Genomic DNA, 7979 nt, shown 5'->3' with positions numbered 1-7979 from the left:
CTCAGAGTGGGACTGAGCTTGTTGGACCCCTGAGTGGCCCAGTCTTGGGGGCCCTCCTGCCCACTGCCCCTGCGATCCAGCCCCACCGACAGCTGGGCCCCCAGCCCTCCCTCCCCACCGGGCCCTCTGCGGCCCATCCAAGGGGGTCGGCACTGGGTCTCGGAGCTGGATGCCGGAAGGACATGAGTCCCCAACAGCAGGGTTTCGGGCTTTAGAAAATCACCAGCCACAGAATGGCCAGCAACCGCTCTGGGGTCACACAGGCCTGACCTCTTTCTTTCCTGTTTTTCCAGATACCGAATTTAACCGCTGGTGAATCATTTCTGTGTTTCCCAATAACACATTTTGGCATCAAAAATGTTAGAAGACAGAACTCAGAACAAAAGACAGTTTTTTCTAAGAAATTAGCGTAACTTTGTGAAACCCCCACTTCCCTTTCCTTGCTCCGCTGCAGAAGCTCCACACACGGGTCCACAGACCAGGGCTCGGGACGTCTGCTCCTGTCAGAACGCCTCCAGCCCCCGCCCTGTCTCACGGAAGAAGAAACAGAGGGTCCCAGTGACTGAAGGCTCGGGCAGCTTCAGCACCAGCAAGTCCCCCCTGCTCTCCAGTACTGCTGTGACTGTATCAGACGCCGCAGGAACTCGCGAGACAGAGAAGCGGTGTAGATTTCAAAATACACTAAAAATACCAGAGCGGAATAAAAGTCCGTTTCTCCGTCCAAAAATAGGTCCCGTGTCAGAGCCCGCGCCCAAAACCAATCGCCCCGCCGTCGCACGTTCACGGTCACGTCTGAACTACTTGGGCTGATTCCCAAATGCTCGGAACAGCGGAGGCAAGTCGCGTCACCCGCGTTAGCTCGTCAGCAATGCAGTTTTCTCGGAAACACTCGTTTAAACCGCAGCGAGAACCTCCGCGGTGCTCAGCCCCAAGGGGCCCACAGAGGCCCGGGGAGCCGTCCCTGGAGACCAGGGCACCCCTGGGGCCGGCCCTGGTCCTGTCCCGTCCTGAGGCCTGTGGGCAGCTCCGGGACCCTGATGGGGACCCCGCTGTCTGGGAAGACACGGGACCCTCTCATGCACCGAACCCCTGCTATGCCCTTGCCTCGCCCTGGAAACGCGGCCGCGGGCGACCCTTCCGAAGCCCCCGCACCTGCTCCCTCCCTCCAAGCCGGCTCCGCCCCACCCGTCTCCGTCTTCTGCTTCCTCCGCCTCCGTCTCTGCCATGGGGTACGTCCTGGTTTGGGGTCTCCTGTCCCCAGCACTGTGCATGCCTCTACCCCCCTCCCACCCGGGCCTAGTGCCCCCCAAACTCCACTTTGCCACCAGCATGGGCGAATGCGCTCTGCTCCTACCAGCCCCAGCAGGACAGAAGTCACCCAGGGACATCGAGGTGGCTCCCCCACTCACGTCTCCTCTCGGAACATCCTGGAGACGAGATGCGACTGTCCAGACGTGAGGTCCACGCTTCACGCGCACGACCCAGCAGCATCTGGCCCGTCAGCAGGGACGTGCGCCGCCGCCTCCCATTCCATCGCCGCAAGGAGACCCCGTCCCCACTGGCGCCACCGCTCTCGTCCCCCCGACCCCCACACCCACTCTCCGCTCCTCGACCTCCCGGCCGCACCGTTTGCCTGTTCTGGACATTTCGTGCCCGTGAGACCAAGCACACGGGGCTTCAGGCCTGGCTCCCCTCACTCCCAGGCTCCCGGGTCCATCCGAGTCACAGCCCTGCTCTGCCGTGTGGATAAGCCACGTTTTGATGGAGCCCATCCGTGGACGGACGTCTGTCCTGTTTTAAATGTGTTCGCGGCCACGGAGCAGGGCCAGCTCTGAGTCGTGAGGCCAGGAGGGCTGAACCCTGCCCTCTTCCTCAGGGACAGGGACGCGGCCGGCCATCGGTCCAGGAAGCAGGGGCTCTGATGTGGGACGCCCAGCCCACAGCATCCCTCCAGGCTCTAACGCCTCTTGTGACATGTGACACGTGCGCACAGCCCTGTCCCAGGAGCCTCACCCTCCCCTCCCCACACCCACCGGCCCACGACGCCCCCCACTCCCCCCACCACAGCGCCCACACCTTCCTGCGTGCTGCCCTCTCTGCCTGGGGAGCCCTTGTAGATCATCTCCACACCCAAATCCCGCCTGCTGCTCAGAAGCCTCACGCGGGGACTGTGGGGAGGGGGACTGTGTCCCCCAGAGTGATATGTCCACGTCCTAACCCCCCTACCTGTGACCGTTCTGGAAATAGGGTCTGTGCGGGCACCATGAGGTTAAGAGGGGGTCGTGCAGGAGTGGGTGGGCCCCATCCCACCAGGGGGGTTCTAAGGGGACAGACACAGCACCCCGTGGGACAACGAGGCAGAGCCGGCGGCCACGAGCCAGGGGACACCAAGGGTGGCCGTACCTGCAGGCACTGGGGGAGGACAGCACGGCCCCCCGCCCCGAACCTCCAGCGGCGGCCTGCCCGCGCCCGGACTGCAGACTCACGGCCGCTGGGACAGGAGAGAACCTGGTCCTGCGGTGTCAGGCAGTCGGGGCCCTCTCTCCCCGCACTGCAGGAAGCACCTGGGCCCTAACTTTAGACCCAGACAGATCGCTAGTTACGAGCCGATGTCACCTCCCACGTCAGACCTGAAGACAAAACCTGCGTTTCCGATTCTTTCGCAGGTGGCCGCCCCCCACCCCCGCCAGCCAGTCTCCTGCCCTCAGGGCCGTGGGGGAGACTCGCCCTGGCCGGACTGCACCCCGCACACAAGGACCAGCCCAGGGAGGCTTGTGGTCCCGAGAGCCGTCAGCCTGTCTTCTACGCTTTTCAGCACCGTGAGGGAAGGGGCGCTCGGGCCTGGCCCTCAAAGCTGCTATGGAAAACCGGCTGAGACAGGCACAGAGGCCGTGGTCTCGCCGTTCGAGAAAGCCACACGTACCCATCATGCAGGCCGCACAGTCAGCAGATAGAGAACGCTGACAGCCCCAGCGGGGACAGGAGCAGGTGTCCGAACGGGTCACTGGGGCCCCTGGTTAGACCCGGATGCTGTCCCTATAGGAGTATCCTGGGGCTGCTGAGCCCCCCGTCCCCCGTCCAGGTCAGGCCTCGCCCGGAGGCTCCTCTCACACGGGTGACGTGATGCCCAGGGTCCCTCGCTCAGGCCTGTGTCCCCTCACAGCGGTGCTGAGGTGACCGAGCGAGTGAACGAGGAACTCCCACTTCTGGTTGGTCTGTCCCGTCCTCACCGGCTCCGGCTCCCTCTCCTGCTGCCTCTGGCCTCCGTTCCCCTCCGGTGGCGCCCGTCTGACCCACCCGCGCCTGCTGGCCCCGCCGCCTGCACCCCTCCCCGCGTTCCTCACCTCCGGCCGGCCCGGCGCCCCACAGCCCCCTTCCCGCAGCATCACTCCCTCACCTCCTTCTGCAAACGCCGGCCTTTTCCGTCCTGCTGAATTATGGCGGGACGGAGCACGTCAGCTTTAAGCAGAATTTTGTCTGAATTCCCACTCTTCTGTCCCAGCCCTAAATATTCCTCCTCTCTGCGTCCTCCTCCAGGGGCTTGCTCTCTCTCGGCCTCCCGTCTCCCATCTCCCCATGCCCGGGGGCCTCGAAGCTTCTAGGCTTTGCCTGCTAGGTGGGAGGTCAGGGGAGCAGCGGCACGGTCTTACGTATCCCCCGATGTCCCCAGAGCCCAGGCGGAGGTGCACACAGAGCTTAAGTTAGAGTCTGTGGACACCCGCTGCCTTGTGTCACCACAGCAAGTATCCAGCATCGGCAAAGGGAGCCCCAAGGGGCCCCTTGACAGGCTTGGGGCAGCTGGCCTCGGTTCGAGAGCAAAGCAGTGACCAAGAGACCCCAGAGAGCATCTGACTGCCCCCCACTTTCTAAACACCTGTTTGCCACAGAGGAACGCATGCCGGCCTGACGGCCTTCACCGCTGCCAAGTGCCCAGCCCCAGGGTATAAGCGTGCACAGCTGCCTCCATCCAGCCACAGAATGTCTCCTTCTTCCCCAGCTCCATCCCCAGGACACCCTAACTCCCTGGCCCCGGCACCCTGTCCATCCCTGGCTCCGGGTCGACTCCTCGGGGGACCCCCTGCAAGTGGCCGTGTCTGTCTCCGTGACGGGCTGACCTCACGGGGCCTCGTGCCCTCCAGGCCCACCCTCGCTGCGGCCGGCATCCGCATGGCCTTCCCGGCGACGGCTGAGTCCTAGTCCACGGCGCGGATGGACCACACTCTGCCCGGCGCCCCATCCAGACGTGGACCCTTGCGTTGCTTCTGCCCTTGGGCTGCCGTGAGTGATGCTCTTGAGATCATGGGGCACAAAGGGGTCTCCAAGACGCGGCTCCCGGGGCTCACGGGTGCACGCGCGGTCCTGCAGCTGCTGGGTCCTGCGGGAACTCGGCGTTCGTGTTCTTAGGAACGACCGCCCCCACACACACCGTCTCCCACAGAGGCTGCACCCCCTCGCCTCCTCGTGGGACACGAAATTCCCAGTCTCTCCACGTCCTCTGGGCGCCGGGTTTTCTGCCGCCGTAGTCAGGGCTGCGGAGGCGTCACGACGATGTGTGATGACCACCCCTTCGGAGCTCACTGGCCACTCATATGTCATCTCCAGGGAAACCTGGAGTCACATCCCTCACCCGTTCTGCCTCGAGTGTCTGGTTTTGATCTCTGGTCGGATCGGTGGCTTCCTCCCTTTCTGTAGACCGTGACCTGGGCAGCAGCCTTGACCCAGTGGACGCACCTGCCAGGGCCGCTGTGCATCTGAGCATGGGCAGACTGGGGGCTCGCTCCAGACCAGCTGGACACTGTGACACAGGTCACTGCCAAGGTGCACATCCAGCCCTGCGGTCCCACCGTGAAGCGCCCCCCCAGCCCCACCGAGGAGCACACCTCTGTTCACAAAGCACTTGGGGGCAGAACTCGCTCCTCTGACCTCACAAGGAGCCCAGGCCTTCCTTCCCACATGGGTTCTCAGCCCTATTTCGTGCTAGGAGCTGCCCATTGCGAGGAGCTGCCGTGGGCCAGGCTGCTACCGAGCCCTGTGCAAACAGTGTCTTGTTCTAGGGCACCCAAGGGAGGCTCTGCGTGTAGCCCTGTTTATAGGAAAAGGACAAGAAAGCTCAGAGGGCTCAGGGAGCTGGTCACCGGGCTCAGGAGTGGGGCACAGGGACAGTGAGTGACTCGGATGTGGGGCCCAGCCTGCGCTAACCACACCGCTGGGGGAAGAGACATTAAGGCACAGACACACCCAGAGCCACGTGACGTGCACTAAAGGGCCACGGTTCGTACTCCTCATGGCGTAGCACAGAGCATAGACCGTGGGGTGGCCTCAGACCACAGTCTGGTCCAGTCGTCCAAGGGGAGGCGGCCCCTGAAATAAATGCTCGCCCCAGAACCCACAGATGTGACTGGATTTGGAGAAAGGGTGTCTGCTGATGTGTGTAAATCAGAGATCTGGACATGTGGCCGTGATGCTGGCCGGCCTGGGGGACCCCGTGCCCCTTCATACCACAGGACGAGGCGGGGAGGAGATGAGGCACACATGGAAGCCGGAGGCCGTGGGATGACAGAGGCAGAGACTGGGGGTTTGTGGCCACAGCTCCGGGAGCCCCCCAGGAGCTGAGAGAGGTGGACAGACTGTCCCTGGGGCCTCGGAGGGAGTGTGGCCCTGTGACACTTGAATTTCAACCCAGGGCAACAGATCTCAGACTCAGGCCTCCAGGACAGTGAGGGTCTCCAGCTCTGCTGCTCTGAGCACCCCCACCCCCCGGCTTGGGGCACTTTGTCACAGCAGCCGTGGGACAGAGACACCCACACAGTCCTGACCTCAAGGCAAGTTTTGGAGGTGCTCGATTAATCTGGCGGGAAGGGGGCCGATGTGGACTCAGATTGTGTTTTTGACGCTGGGAGGTGGACCTGGGGAGGCTGGGCCACGGCCATGGGCACGGCTGAGCCCCGGGGGCGCCTCCCAGCCTGGCCGCAGCGTCCAGCTCCAGGGACACTCCGGGCCAGGCGGGCTGAGAGGCGGGCAGTGGCGGCCGCCCTTCACCAGCTCCAGGAGGACAAGGAGCCCGGCCTGCTCTCCGGGATGACCGAGCCCACGGCAGACGCCTCCGTGGCGAGGACACACACACTGCCACCAAGCCGTGGGAGACACCCGGGAGCATCCCGGAGCAGGGCAAAGCTTCGCTGTGACGGACGCTGTCCCACGAGCACCAGGACCGCCGGGCCTGGACCATGGCCCGTGTACAGACTTCAGCCTGTCCCTTCCTCGCCTGGGGCCTCAGTTTCCCCGCCGTGAAACAAGAGCTGCGTGCTGCTTCACGGTCCTCAGCCTGCGGGCAGGGACCAGGGACCCTGGACGTCCGGCCATGAGTTGTGCCGGTGCGGTACGACTGGGCTGTGTCTGCGAGACGTGTGTTGAGTGTTTCTGAGTCCAGCGCCGCTCTCCTGACGCCCCACGGACACGCGCGTTCAACAGCCACGTCGGGCGGCGCTCACGGTCGTCTTCTTGAAGCTTCGAAGGGTGGGGAAGGCCCGGAAAGCCGGGGCGTGCGGAGCACGGGGAGGGCAGAGGACTCAGAGCCCAGGGCCCTGCTAGGGACCGTGCACGTGGGTGCGTAGCTCCGGGACTGTCCTCCCCCGCCGCTGTCAGCCCGGCAGCAGCCGTCCTGCCCCCAGGTCATGGCGATGGACCCCTGAGCACATCGGCCAGGCTCTGTGGGCGCTAGCTGGACCGCTTTCACGGCGGGAGACTTAACTCTGACGCCGGGCCACGGCCGGCCGTGGAAGGACTGGCTCAGCCCGGCAGTGTCCAGGGCTCGGAGCCACGGGATTGGGCCCTGGGCTCTTTCGCTGCTCCCTCCTCCCGCCACGTGACCCATCCCAGAGTGAACCACGCTGCGTCCCAGACCTTCTCAGCCCCCAAGGGAGGTCATGCCCACCGCCGCTCACTCCCTTCCGCTCCCCTGACGCTGGCCGCCGCCAGTCTGCTTTGTGCCTCCGTGGAGGGTTTTTCTGAACGTGACCTAGGAACAGCCTCACAGGTCACGTGGCGCTCTGGGCCCGGCTTCCGTGGTCCGGCACGTCGTCCGAGCTCCCCCGTGCCACGTCGTCCGAGCTCCCCCTGTGGTCCGTCTCTTCTCACGGCTCAGCAGCCTTCCCCACATGGCTGAGCTCCACGCGCACCTCGTGAACCCCCTTGGTCGCTGACAGGCTGCGGCCGTGGCCACCTTCTGCGCAGGGACACCTGTTTGAGAGACCGGCTTCCAGTTTCTCTGGGGACCACCCCGGAGTGGAGCTGCGGGCCCTGTGGTGTTCCGTTCCAGGTTCCAAGGGCGTCTGTCTGCACCTATACTGCATGTTTCGCTCAAGCGAGTAGAAAGCACGCGGAGGAGAGCAGGACACCGCAGGCACACAACTCAGCCTCTGGAGCCCCTCAGGCCCCGCTCCTGGGCAGCCCCGTCCGCCACACTGTGCGCTCATCCCCCTGCTTTGCTACCAGAGATCAATGCCACTGTTTTGGGGACTTCCCGTCTTATCTCTACAAAACATGAGAAGGAATTCAAGGGGCTCCCCGGGTAGCCGAGTTGGTGAAGCGTCCACCTTTGGCTCGGGTCATGATCCCGGGGTCCTGCGTCGGGCTCCCTGCTCAGTGGGGAGCCTGCTTCTCCCTCTACCGCTCCCCCTGCTCGTGCTCACTCGTAAATAAAATCTTCTTGGCCTTGGCAACCGCGCAGTGCGATGTGGTTCGAGATCCTGCCCAGGATCGACCTCACGGCCACGTGCTTGGTCCCCACGCCCCCCCCCCCGGCACATCCACAGTGCACACCCACAGGTCCAGTACCGGGTGCAAGGAGAAACCAGTTGCTTATTACCCATGTCAGTGGAGTTTGCTGCAGAGACAGGTTCATCTCTGGAGTTAATTGTTACTACGTGTCAACGGGTTTGGAGAATATCAATTAAGGAAACATTTTCCTGATTGATGAA

The 7979-nt window shown here is 63.9% G+C and overlaps 1 long non-coding RNA gene across 2 annotated transcripts; it reads left to right on the top strand.

Moving 5' to 3' along the window:
- The first annotated feature begins 525 nt into the window (after nucleotides 1-525).
- On the top strand, nucleotides 526-7721 carry LOC309853653. Of its 2 annotated transcripts, none has more exons than XR_014305848.1 (2): nucleotides 526-861; nucleotides 1367-7721. It is a non-coding gene; the product is annotated as an uncharacterized lncRNA (long non-coding RNA). The 2 variants fall into 2 exon arrangements; XR_014305849.1 differs by having other exon boundaries at nucleotides 1358-7721.
- The last annotated feature ends 258 nt before the right edge of the window (nucleotides 7722-7979 follow it).

This window comes from Mustela nivalis (genome assembly GCF_964662115.1).
Source record: "Mustela nivalis genome assembly, chromosome: 18".
Classification (NCBI taxonomy): Eukaryota; Metazoa; Chordata; class Mammalia; order Carnivora; family Mustelidae; genus Mustela; species Mustela nivalis.
This window is presented reverse-complemented; position numbering and strand designations above follow the sequence as displayed.